We start from the raw sequence: 14,291 nt of genomic DNA, 5'->3' as shown, positions 1-14,291 counted from the left end.
GTCTGGATTTGATAAGAGTTTTTAAAAACAAGAGACCCAACTGTATGGTGCCTACAAGAAACACATGTGAGAGGGGCGCCTGGGTGGCACAGCGGTTAAGCGTCTGCCTTCGGCTCAGGGCGTGATCCTGGCGTTATGGGATCGAGCCCCACGTCAGGCTCCTCTGCTATGAGACTGCTTCTTCCTCTCCCACTCCCCCTGCTTGTGTTCCCTCTCTCGCTGGCTGTCTCTATCTCTGTCAAATAAATAAATAAAATCTTAAAAAAAAAAAAAAAGAAAAGAAACACATGTGAGAGGTAATGACAAAATCAGTAAAATATAAATGAGTGGAAGAACATTTGCCACAGAAACACTAAGGAAAAGAAACCTGGAGTAGCCATCTTAGTATCAAACAAGGAATTTCAAAACAAGCACTATTATTAAGACGGAAGGGGCCATTTCAGAAAGGTAAATGGGTTCATTCACCAAGAGGACATACAAATTCTACATATGCACATACCTAATAAAAAGTTTTAGGCAGAGGAAGCAGGAGCTGAGAATCAAAGGGGAAACAGACAAATCTCGAGCTATAGCTAGTAATTTAGAGACCAGCGAGACAGAGGACCTGAACTGCATGATCAACAAGCCCGACCCAGCAGACACACGAGAACACTCTACCCAAAAACCGCAGAACACTGACCAAGGTAGGTCATGTTCTGGGCCACGAAACAATTCTCAATAAATTTAGGACTGAAATCATAAAAAGTATGTCCTCTGACCACGAGGTAATTAAATGGAAGACCAGTGATGGAGAGATATCAGGCAAATCCTTGACTACTTGGAAATGAAACGACATACTTCTAAATAAGCCACGCACTCAGAAGGAATCGCAAAGGAAACCGGAACACACAGGGCACTGAATGAAAGTAAGACGACAACACAGCCATCAGCGCGACGTGGCTCTAGCAAGCTTCATGCTTCGAGGGAACACTCGGCACTGAGGGTCAACAGGAGAAAAGACCAAGGGCTCAACTCAATGACCTAAGCATCCACCTTAGCAAAGGACAGAGAGAAAGTAAACTGAACCCAAAGGAGGCAGGAGAAGAGAATAATAAAGAGAAGTGAAGAAATAAGTAAAAGAGAAAAGGAAGAGGAAATCAATTATAACAACAGTTGGTTCTCTGAAATGGACAAACCACCAACTAGAATAATTAGAAAAAAAGGAGAAAAACACAAATTACCAATATCAGTAATAAAAACAAGGACCTGACTTAAATCCTACAGACACTCAAAGGACAGTAAGAGAATATTAAAATAACTTTGGGCCAATAAATTCAAACAAGTGAGATGAAATGGCCAAATTCCTTGAAAACCACAAGTTACCAAAAAGTCACTGTGGAAGAAAGAAATGACTTGAATAACACTCTGCCTACTAAAGAAACAGAATTCATAGTTAACATCCTTCTCACAAAGAAAACCCGACGCCTATGCGGCCTCATTGGCCAATCTATCAAACATTCGAAGAAGAAACAATATTAACAGCACACAAACTGTTCCAGGAAATAAGAGACACCTCATCTCATGAGTCTAGGATTGCTCTAATTCCAAACTGGAAAGACTCTCCCAGAGAAGAAAGCTACAGGTCAGTATCCCCGGAATCACAGACACACAAATCCTCAAACACAGTAACAAACTGAATTCAGCAAGTGTGACAGTACTGATACCCATACAACCAAGCGGGGTCATCCAGGAATGCAGTCGGTTTAGCACATGCAGGTCAAGCAGTGTGATTCAGCACGTGAACCACACAAAGGAGAAAACTTCCCCAATGTGACAGGAGGCACCCACAGAAAAGCACCGCGAAGACCCCACTTCACTGTGATTGAGGATGATGGAAAGGGCAGTGACCACGGCTGGTGAAAAGTAAGAGGCAACCCTCCTCCCCTCCTGCTCCACAAACTCAAGGTCAAGGGGGAAAAAGCCAGGTTCATTTCAGAATGTCTGCATGAAGCCATCAAGCTTGTGCTCTTTATTCCATAATCTCTACCATTTTGGGTCTTCTAGGCCCAGGCGGAAAGTGTGCGGGAGCACTCAGTGGAGAAGTGGGAATGGGGGCTTGTGTGCAGGAACGCACCTGCCCGGCTGCGGGAGCTCTTCCAAGAAGCGGCCGACGTATCCACGGAACACAAGCTCTATTTGCAGGAATGAGGAAGGACCTATGGGTATTCAGACGAGGGTATCCTGCAGACATTTTCTCAAAAATAAGCAAAGTGAGCACATCACTGCAAGTGACATATTGACAGTATTTGCTGCTAATGGTAAATGGAGAGCTTCAAGTGATGATTACAGCTTTGGGAGACTGGCATCCACCACCGCGGCTTAGCCTCCCAATTCTTAGGTTGTTCTAAGGAGAAAGGCGGTGCCATCAACAAGCATGGGTTTCAACACTGCATTATGAAACTGTCATCGTTTGGAAGACGTATGTAAATCAGCAAACTGATATTTTCCAAAAGACCAAAGAATGATGTAACAAAATCATTTAAGGTGCGAGACACACCAATCGATTTCCATGTACGGGGGTACAAAAAGCTCACTAAGGGCTCAGATGCCACACACCGAAGAACCTTCAAGAAGCTAACACTTTCCTTGTCGAGTTCTGATGCCATCTCACAGAATATTCACAATTCTCTGAAAAAGCTATTAACATGCCCTTCCTTACCAGTTATTTGTATGAAGCCAGACTCTCTTGATATGCTTCAACCCAAACCCATCAGAGCAGACAGAGCACAGAAGCTGGTGTGAGATCTAGCTCCCTTCTATTAATCCAGTCATTTAAAAGATGTGGGAAAAAAGTAAACCAACACCACTCATTTCACTGTTTTTTATGGAAAATAGTTACTTTCCATTTAAAAATGTGTTATTTGCATTAAAATGTAATAGGTTAATTGTTGCTTAAATGAATTGATAAATAATTTTAAATTTCTCAACGTTAACTTCTAACATGGTAATTTGATATATGACTCACATAAGTTCTCTGGGATCTCCAATAAGTTTCAAGAGTGCAAAGTCTCTGAAACCAAATCACATGAACACACTGGTGTGGAGGGAAGAGTCCAGAGACTCTGCCAGGCCCTACCCCACCTCTGCAACCCAGCCTTTCAGGACCTAATCCCCCCTTTGCTAGCAGGAGGAAGAACAGAGAAACACCCTGTATTCTCTGACATCCAGAACACAACCAGAGGAGCATCACAGGAAAATAACCACGTTCCCAGCTTTTTACATGCTTTCTACTACCACCACCTCTACCACCACCGGCACAAACTGTTCCATGAAAATGTGATTAAATCTCTGCAGGAGACTTCCTTATAAAGCTCCACTAGAGAATGTGTCACTATTTCAGCTTAGAGTTAGAAACAAGGAGAAAAAAAAAAAAAAAGAACCCTTTGGTGTAGCAAGTCAGTGTATGAATACAATTCCATATGAAAACATTTAAAATACATTAGATTTTTGGTCAAGATGAAAGACCAAAAAAAAAAAAAAAAACAAGCAATCTATTCTAATTGGGTTCCCATGGTAACTGTACAATTGGGTTTTTCAATATAACATCCCAAAGGCCCAATGCACACTTGTAAAATATACTTCAAACAGCCTGAATTGTTTTTACATTACAGCACTCCCAGGAAGATCAATTACTATCCATCCCCACCCTGACTATTAGTGGCAGGACACGTTAACCACGTTAACACTGCTTGCCACATTAACATAAGTCATATACGGAGCACCACATATCACAATCATATAAAACTAATCACACGCTTCAGATTCATCAAACCTGCTCCGGGTAATAAACCGATACTACTGTTGTCACAGAATTGCGTTTACGAAACGTATGAAATCGAGCCCAACTACGTGCCACACCATTATGCCTCTCTTATTGATTTCCAGGATAAACAGAATCAATCATTAATAATTACATTATAAGATGGCCCTCAAGGTTAATCATATTCTTAGAGACTCTCACTATGGAATTTAACAACAAACATAGCTGTGCTAATAAATAAATAAATAAAACATAACTGAGAATTCAAATCCGCATTTTAAATATTAACAGCACGATAAGAAGCACAGCGCACTCCGTCACCCGGGATTCCAGCTTCCCCCACAGGGACCACAGTGGTCTCTCCCTGCCAAGCGCCATTCCGGGGGCACGGCGCTGGGTGCCAGCCCACAGAGTAAGGGCACAGAGGGCTGGGGCCGTAGCTCAGCAACGGCAAGATTCTTTAGGTAAAAGTTTGCAACTTGAGCTTTCTTTGCAACAAGCATAAAAATCCCTACACATTTGATGCCTTCTGCAGATCTACACCCCACAGTGCGAACTGGTGCCTCGGTAGAACTAAATTTAGCAATATCCTACCTTTTTGGCCGATCTGGTGCAAGTGCGGCCAGCAGCTGTCAGTGACAAATGTCTTGCTAGGTCCCCAACTCAACAGAGACCTCCAAAAATCCTGAAAGACAACTAAGCGTGAAAAGTAGCAAACTACATGATTCTTAGAATTCTAGCTGGTGTCCAACAGGATGGCCCCATGCTGCTTCTTGATCCAGGCAGGACTAGAGACTGAATTGACCGATGTCAAGAAAAGAAAAAAAGCAACCAACCAACCAAGCAATATAAAATCCCAAAGAGCAAATCTAGGCTAGCTCCCCAACCCTCCTCATGCCTAAGAATCACGGTCGCCCAGCACTCACACCAGACTCTCCTCCCCACCTCTCCCTCTTGCATCAGAGGTATCTCAGACAGCATCTCAGAACACGTGCACCCAGGGCCACAATGGCCCCAGGCCCGCCAACAGTCCACTGGCCCTCTGGGCATGTCTTGCCTTCCCTGCCACATCCCCTCTCTGCAACCTTTGGGTTCCCTGGTAGTAAGACACAGGCTTCTGTTTATTCTGTTTTCTGTTACTCTACACACACTCACACCTTTGAAAGGGATCCAGGAGCTAAACCTGAGAACCATCCGACATGACTTCTGAGCATTGTCTGACCACAAAGTTGCCCTTGTCCTAAAATCCCAACTTAATACACAAACCCCAAGTAAGTTTTGTGCTTTTGAAGTAACTAGCCTGCACTTTACCTGTGTATTAGCCCGCTCAGCTGCCTTTATACAATACCACAGACTACACAGCTTAAACGGAAACTTATTTTCTCATGGTTCTGGAGGCTGTGAAGTCCAAGATCAAGGTTCTGGCTGACTTTATTTCTGGTGAAGGGTCTCTTCCTGCCTGCAGATGGCTGCCTTCTCCCCTCTGCCCTCAAATGGTGGGTGGGGGGGAATGGAGGAGGGACGAGGGGGGCGGGCAGAGGGGGGAAGACATAGGAGGAGGGAGCAGAGAGAGAGAGAGATCTGTCTCTACCAATCCTGCTGGAGGACGGCCCCACCTTCTGACCCTATGTAATCTTCATTACCTCCTAAAGGCCCTTCTCCAAACATAGTCACGGGGGTTAGGACTTCAACATGTGAATTGGGGGGGGGCACCTGGGTGGCTCAGTGGGTTGAGCCTCTACCTTTGGCTCAGGTCATGATCCCAGAGTCCTGGGATCAAGCCCCACGTCCGGCTCCCTGCTCAGCGGGGAGTCTGCTCCTCCCTCTCCCTCTGCAGCTCCCCCTGCTCCTACTCCTGCTCTCTCTCTCTCAAATAAATCAAATCTTAAAAAAAAAATATGTAGTTTTGGGAGGACACACTCAACCCTTGGCTGGGCTTCCCATCAAGTATGAGCCCACCCCAGCCTCGGAGGGCTTCTCATACAGAATCCCAGCAGGGAGAGATGAAACCACCACCGGTAAAGCAGACACTGGAGTGTGAGTGTGTGGGCCCGAGGGGAGGACTGAGGCACTGGAAGGACTCAGAGAGCGGCTGTGTTTGGGCTGGGTCAGGAGAGGCTCCCCAGGCAGAGCAGAGGAGGGTCTGGAAAGAGGGAAATGGGGTCTCCCACCCATCCACTTGCAGCCTGGTGCACAGGTTTCCAGACAAAGAGCCAGAACAGATGTGCACAGCCATTAGGGTGAAAGTGGATTCAAGAGGGGTCTCACGGGCTCACTCCATTTGGGATCCGGGCAGGCAGGAGGGGCTGCCTTGGAGCATTTTTAGACCCCTGCCTTCAGCAGAAGGAAGAAGACATGGTCCATGGCCAACTCTCCCTGGTCTCATGCCTAAGTGCTGAGCTTCCACCGTCTGTATCAGGCACCCAGCCCTGCTCTGTGCGGGGTGAGGCATTCCCCAGAAGCTTCCCTGGTGCCATCAGGGATAGAAACAGAGGACTGTGTAGGGCTCGGGAGGCCGAGGCTGTAGAAACTGGAGCCAGGCGGCTTCTTCCTCTGCGGCACAGGCCAGGAGACCTGAAGACCCTCGTCATCTAGACCTGGAGCCCACGTGCACTTCGTTCTAAACCCCAAGCGGGCCAGACAGAGGTGCCCATACTCACCTGGCTTCCCAAAGACGACCCTCCAACCTAGGTGAACTCCGGGGGCCAGTGTCCTACTACGCTAGCGAGCACCCAACAATCAAAACAGATCAGAAACGGGGCGCCTGGGTGGCTCAGTCAGTGAAGCGGCCCACTCTTGATCTCAGCTCAGGTAGTGATCTCAGGGTCATGAGTTCAAGCCCCTCGACACAGTGTGGAGCCCACTTTAAAAACAAAACAAAACAAAAACAAAAACAAACCAGAAACACAAGCACCCAACAATCGAAACACCAGAAACGCGTGCAGCCATGAACTGGCTTCCCAGTGAGTAAGTGGGCTCTTCTCCTTGAATGCCAGGGCACAACTAAAGTACAACCAATGGCTGCTTCCAACACGAAAACCACTGGAAACACTTATTTCAATACAGGGCCAATACAAAAGAATATTTAACCCATCCAAGAATCCACCCTGTCTTAATTGTCATGATACGCGGTGGCTAGGAGTCAAAGCACCTCGGGCTCAAAGAAGGTTTCTCAGCAAGAAACCTCACGATCCAAAAAAGGAAAACCCCTCAGGAAATCCGAACCAGAACCTCCTGGAGTGACCAATAGTCCAGACAATACCGCAAGAACAGCAATGGTGATCTCAGTCCAGAAGGAGATGTTCCGATTACACACGTGTCAAAAATAAACAAGTTAAAAAAAAAAAAAAGCTAAAAGGAAGTCTTTAAAAGCCCATACTTTTTGTAGGAAAAACAGAAGCAACATAAAGTACTGGTCACAGCTTAAGCCCCACGTGGATTCAAGCTATTAGGAGAGCAACAGCCAGGATGTCACCAAGGGTCCCAGCATGAGCCTCCAACCCCCCCAGCTCACCCAGGACCTCCTGGGCTTAGCACTGAAAGCCTGTGTCCCAGGAAGCGGCTGGTCACCCACGACAGACAGAACACAGAGCTCTCCAAGAGCCCACCCTGCTGGGCGGCAGAAGACCTTTACAGTCTTGGTTGATGGCAGCCGAAAGGGTGAATAATGCTGCATCTTAAGAACATTTATTCCATTTTAGAACCTGGCAGTTCTGACAGTTCTTGGAACAAATTTCCAGAGCAGCACCCAAGGAGCAGCCCCCTGCAAGCCAGCTGCTGACGCGGTGGGGACCACGTCCCGCCAGCGCCGGAGACGGATGGGCTGGGGTGGGTGCGGAAGGCGCTGATCAGCAGACACGCTGGCGGAACGCACCGCATCCATCTGCCTCGACAGCTTAATCTGATGATAACACAATGGTGACAGAAACAAATTTTTCTGCACAATAAAGAATAGCACACGTGGGCTTTTCTTGGGATAGCTAGCTAAATTCAGTAACTTTTGGAAATCAGTAACTTTTGGAAATACATCATTTCTTTTCTTTGCCCATTATTCTAGGAACTTCCACTTGAGTGTGAAAAGCCTTACTAACAAGAGTGGCTGCAAACACAGAACAGGGTTCAGATGAGGCGCCCTGCGCAGGACCCCGCCCTCCCCTCTGCTGGTCCCCGNACAAGTTCAGGACACGGAGACTTCAAAGTCCCATTTCTGGGACCCGGGCCATGTTGTGGCTGTCACTAGCGTGGAGTGGACACAGGCCGGCCCAGCCAGACAGCCTCGACACACCTCATCTTTGACTCCACGCAAGTCACTGGCTCCTTTCCGTCTGTCCTTCCAGCACACCAGCCGGTGGCCATCCAGGACCCTCCTGGACACTCTGCCCAGGCCTCCCTTTGCAAGGCCGCCCCCCTCTCATGGCTCACGTCCCCCCTCACAAGTCACTCTCACTAGGGGGCCTTCTCCAACCACCTTCAACCACTGACAATCCCCCACTGGGGCCACCCTCACCCCAGCGTGCCTCCAGAAGCACCCAGAACCTAAAACACAGACATGGTGGAGAGGCCGGCTCCCCGCCAGAAGTCCTCACAGGTGACCCCCACGGGGGCTCGGACAGAGGCACACCCTGAGGACACCGGCAGGCGGAAGGCCATGGAGTCTTTACCGAAGGAGACTGGGCGCACACCGTCCTTTCTGGAACAACTGTCCACTGCAAACCTGACGGTTTTGTTTCAGGCTCCCACCAGCACTTGTGGGAATAGGTCCCCCCATGGAGAACGGGGCGGTTGTGCCATGAACGACCCCCCTCCTCCCTGCCGACATTTCTGCCCAAGGGAGGTTACAGGAAGGCAGCCCCCCACCCCAGAACCCAAATGCCAGCAGGACGGAAAGTTTATTTACCCTTCCAAGGCCAGATCCTTTGCTCTAATGTCCCCGAGGATTGCTTCTTTGTGAATAAAAAGCATATACACCACACATATTTCTCCTTTTTCATTAAAAAAACTCATTCTAAACGCAGTCATCTTCCAGGAGCCTCGTCCTCCAGGACGCTCCTCCCTCACCGCAGGGCACTCCATCAGAAAGCCCTATGGGACCCCTTGGCTTCACACACAAACCGTCCCCACACCGCCTCTGACACGACGCCCATGACTGTACTTCACCACCTGCTGCCCCGACCTTCCCTCCCCCGCCCCGTCATCCCTGCCTCCCCAGCACATGACTCGGTGTGCCCCACTCACAAAGGTCCCAAGGCCAAGGCTCAGAGGGAACAGCCCCCTTCCTGGCCAGCCTTGTGCTAACTTTGGGTGTCCTTTCCAGCCCCGACTCCCACCCCTACGCCAGCCGAGCTGCTCACAGATCCATCTGCATCCATGCTCCCACCACTCGGCCCACAGAGTCCCACCCACGGGCCACGCAGACAAACCTTCCAAGTCTCTGCACAAACGCTTCATCACCCTTACAGCTGCAATCGGGAGCGGGGCGATGAGCGTGGCTGAAGTCCGGGACACCGCCTGGCCCTCAGCGTGCTTCCTCCCTTCTCTGGCACCCACCCGACTGTGCTCCCACTCTCAAACAACGCATGGCGGGTACAGGGCACCCTCGATAAACGGCAAAGCACACACAGGTACGGTCTTGCTGCGTCCCCACTGTGTTCAGCCCGGTACCAGTGTGTGTACTGGGGGGTTCAGAACTTGTACGTACGTACATGCAGGTACGGATTGATTTATGCCACATCTTGCCCCCACAAAGACGTGTGTCTGTTCCTCCACCTCACCCCTGCAAAGGCAGCACGGCACAGCACACGGGCTAACACAGAGCTTCACTCCTACCCTGCGTGCCCTCCTCAGGCCACTCAGCCTCTCCCACAGCCAGTCTCCTCGTCACAAAACGAAGCAACGGATGGTGTCTCCGTCATCCATGGAGCCTGAGGATGTGAGAAGTCGATCCGTGTCAAGCAACCACCACAGCAGGCCTTCCGTAAGTGCTGTTATCAGCAATACCATTATTGCGCTGGCCAGAATCTTCTGGAACTTGACTACCTAACTCTACCAGGCTGAACCATGATCGGAGGATAAAGAGACACCCACACAAATTACTGTGGATTTTCTATTTTCGACAGAGCTGACCTCGCAGATTGCCTCACCCCCCACGACTGGTCTGAGCAGTCACACTGGGAAAATGCTGTCACGTGCTGGTGTCACTGCTTGGTCCCTGACCCCTGCCAGGGTCGGACTCTGCATCTCATCCTTCAGCAAGTTCTTTCAGTCTAACCGATGATTTCCGTCAAGGCTCCAGGGCTGCCGGAGACTGGCAAGCCCACCGGACACACCTGCTAAGCCCACTGGCCTGCTCCTGGCCCACGCGGCACAAGCCTGCCGTCAGCGTGACACAAGGGACCCCTCACAACGGTGCCACCTGAGTGGGAAACACCTCTCGGCCAGCCACCTCCGCAGCTCAACAGTGTCCACGGTGAGAAAACAAAAACTGGCAGCAGAGGAAACTACCTCCTTAGAGACAAGAAGAACTGTAGAAACCGCGCTGATCAGCACTGGGCTGTATCGTGCTGCAGACCAAACAGTCCATGACCGCCTGGCATCACAGACACACCGGAGGTGGAGCCCTGGAGCCAAGACTCCATCACTAGTCCTGCCTCCTCCGAAAACCAGTTGGTGGCTCTGAGCTAACAGACGTCAACTGTCACTGTCATTTGGGGCTCACCAGGGCCTGGTGTGGTCTGCAAACCGGACTCCCTCCCGAAAGCCAACAATAGTCCTATGAATGGTAGCGTCACTTTCTCTATTGGCAGGGGAAACCAAGGCTCAGAAAAGTTAAGTAAGTTGACTCAAGGTCGTAGAACCAGCAGAGCCAGGTCCAAACAAGCAGTCTGTTACCACGGGCTGCACGCTTACCCCTGTGTGTGCTGCCCCAAACGGGAGCTTGGGCTATGTGTAAATCCACAAAACAAGGATGCTGGTTGGGCTGGAGGGAAACCAGGATTTCTGCTTGGTTCCTCCCTCCCCTTTTCTAGGTAAAATCTCATCCTCATACGGGACTGTGGTTCCAGATTAAGATTTCTTTCCCAGCAGTGCTTCATGCTTTATAGCTTCAAATGCTTATATTCATGCAGGTGGACAGAATAAGCGTGATCGGTGCCATCAGACAGATGAGGAGGCAGCTGGGGATTTAACCTCTGCTTAAAGTCACCCAACTAGGTGCGGCACCAGGGTGGCTCAGTCAGTTAGGCATCTGACGCTTGATTTTGGTTCAGGTCATGATCTCAGGGTCATGAGACTTGAGCCCCACATCGGGCTCCTCACTGGGCATGGAGCCTGCTTGAGATTCTCTCTCTCTCCCTCCCCCTTTTGCACCCTCTTTCTTGCTCTAAAATAAATAAATAAAGTCACCCAACTAGTAAATGGCACCACCAAAATCCCTCCCATTGTTCTCCCCAACACCACTCTGGCACATCCTAAATAAAAACTCAACTCAGTTCCACAAAAATGCACCCAGTTGTGTATTTGAAAATCAACCCTCACCTGAAACCATGCAAATGCTTCTGCCCACAGCAGGAGAAAAGCAAGACCAGCCATTCAAAAGGAAAGACAGGAGTGAAATACAATATGGCTGTCCATGCTTAACATTTGTTTGTAAAACTAATGCCAAAGTTTTGGTAACATCTGCATCTTTTGTCATAACCACAAGACCGAAAACTATAACGCTATGATAACATGTTGGGTTTGCAATTTGAAGAGATTCACATGTCTCTAAGGAGTTACAAAACCATACACAGTTCCATAAGCACAGGCAACTGAGAACAATGTTGGCTGCGAATGGATCCTTCTCGAAGGGGAACTCCAGAGCTTGTCTGGGCTGGAGAGCATTACTTCTCAGCCATCCTAAAGATTTCTCAAGAGATGCTCAAACATTAGGGTCCCTAGAATGCCCTGGGAAGCTTGCAAAGACAGAGGTCCCCAGGTTCTGATCCCATAGGTCTGACAAGGAGCCCTATAATCTGTCTTTTTTAACCAGTACCCTCAGTAATGCTGATACCACAGGGCTCAGACCACCGTTTGAGAATGCTGTTCTGCTATTGCTCATGGACACCCCATCCTCAGGACAGTAACAGATCACACATTCCAGTGGTGGTTCTTACTAATGACCCCAAACAAGCGGGTCAAACTCTGAAGGCGACACCTTTGTTCCCAACTTTGAGCCCTTTTGACTGGGGAATAAACTGTAGTAACTAACAATTAAACAACAAATGAGAAATAGCTACCAGTTACTTATTAAATTTCAACATTTAAATGTCCCATCCCATATTTTGCCCCGTGATTCAATTCTCTCTCTTCACCCATCCAGATACCTCTCAACACCCAGTGCTGGAATTGCCCAATCTGTCAATAAGGTAAGAGTTTTCTAAACTACTATCCATATGACTCAATTTGTCAGTAAAAACTGCCACCAGCGCTGTGCTTGCAGAAAAATGTCCATAAATGCATTATTGCGACTGGCAGATCGATGTCTATAATAAAAACAAATAGATTTAACAAGTGCCTGCTTTTACGAGTGGTGCCATTGGTGGACTGTGCGTTGCATTTCACCCCCGGACTTCTGGGAATGGGCAATAGAGCTCGGGCTGGATACTCTGCTGACTTCACAAGTGCTACTGGTAGGAAATTACTCTAACAAGACAATTTTCTAAGTAGTGGAGTGAACACACGAGGCGTTTCTAACTCTCTCACAATCCCTTCCATGGTTACACACGTAACACGGACGACAACAGATTTAGCAACTGTAAGGAAATGTTTCTGTAGAACTTTTAACTGGTTTTACCACCAAGGCAGCACAAGCCAGAAGATTACTCCAGGTGGGGGCGGGGGGGACAGGGACAGGAGGCCTGCCTCCCCGCAGACCCTCAATCCTCTAAGCCCCCAATCTACTTGAAAACAACTTGTCGTCTCAAAAACAAGTTTCAGCATTGAACACGTAGCCAACGGTGTCACTGCTGTGTCAGTGGCCCCTGGGGCTGCCTATTTATTTAGTTATTTCGCTAAAGCAGACATCAGGCATGCGGCTGCCACACGCTGGCTTCACTGCCGGGGAGGGATTCTGGACACTTTGGCAAGACGCTGTGACCGATTCACATGGAAGCCACTTCTGCCAAAAGCACTCTGATTCCTTCAAAGGTTACAAAAGGTCACAAAATTACTTATTCCTCTTCTTGGACAATTCCTTTTAATAGCTATATACAGGAATAAGTCATTCACTGCATTCCATTTAGTCACTATCTGGTTTTCCCAAAACCTTGCACCCCACCCCAAGCCCCCATCTAAGCTTTTTATTATGAATTTTTTTTTATATCAAAAGAAAACAACTCTTGGCACTGACCAGCAAATATGCACTAATTACCCACATGCCACAGGACACACATCTGGCAGTATTTTGTCTACACCACTGGGTCTCAAACGTNTTGAACACGTAGCCAACGGTGTCACTGCTGTGTCAGTGGCCCCTGGGGCTGCCTATTTATTTAGTTATTTCGCTAAAGCAGACATCAGGCATGCGGCTGCCACACGCTGGCTTCACTGCCGGGGAGGGATTCTGGACACTTTGGCAAGACGCTGTGACCGATTCACATGGAAGCCACTTCTGCCAAAAGCACTCTGATTCCTTCAAAGGTTACAAAAGGTCACAAAATTACTTATTCCTCTTCTTGGACAATTCCTTTTAATAGCTATATACAGGAATAAGTCATTCACTGCATTCCATTTAGTCACTATCTGGTTTTCCCAAAACCTTGCACCCCACCCCAAGCCCCCATCTAAGCTTTTTATTATGAATTTTTTTTTATATCAAAAGAAAACAACTCTTGGCACTGACCAGCAAATATGCACTAATTACCCACATGCCACAGGACACACATCTGGCAGTATTTTGTCTACACCACTGGGTCTCAAACGTTCATGTACCTTTGCCCAAGACAGGCCTCCAGAGCTAACAGAAGGGGAAATGCAACCTGGGAACCAAGGGAAAACTGGCTCTCCTGCACAGCTCTAATCCCCGCTCCCACACAGATAACCACACATGCTTGGACTTTAAACCAAGCATGGGGTGCTGTTGGGTTTGTTTGCTCGTCCGCGTACATGAGAAGGATGACAGGGAATCCACTCTCACCCAGTGGTAATGTTATAGTTTACATGTTCCTGATTTTTACAGTTTCAGGTTTTGTGTAAATAACATTCCAAGATAAGACCCTAGCTCTTTCAGAAAGCACCTGCATCAGCAGCTACCCATCNCCCCACCCCAAGCCCCCATCTAAGCTTTTTATTTTGAATTTTTTTTATATCAAAAGAAAACAACTCTTGGCACTGACCAGCAAATATGCACTAATTACCCACATGCCACAGGACACACATCTGGCAGTATTTTGTCTACACCACTGGGTCTCAAACGTTCATGTACCTTTGCCCAAGACAGGCCTCCAGAGCTAACAGA

The 14,291-nt window shown here is 48.4% G+C and overlaps 1 protein-coding gene across 2 annotated transcripts in view; it reads right to left on the bottom strand.

The window, feature by feature from the left end:
- Nucleotides 1-14,291, bottom strand: part of MGMT (O-6-methylguanine-DNA methyltransferase) — a 291,274-nt gene that overhangs the window by 276,566 nt on the left and 417 nt on the right. The gene's annotated exons all lie outside the window — the stretch shown is intronic.

This window comes from Ailuropoda melanoleuca, chromosome 6 (assembly GCF_002007445.2).
Source record: "Ailuropoda melanoleuca isolate Jingjing chromosome 6, ASM200744v2, whole genome shotgun sequence".
Lineage (NCBI taxonomy): Eukaryota > Metazoa > Chordata > Mammalia > Carnivora > Ursidae > Ailuropoda > Ailuropoda melanoleuca.
This window is presented reverse-complemented; position numbering and strand designations above follow the sequence as displayed.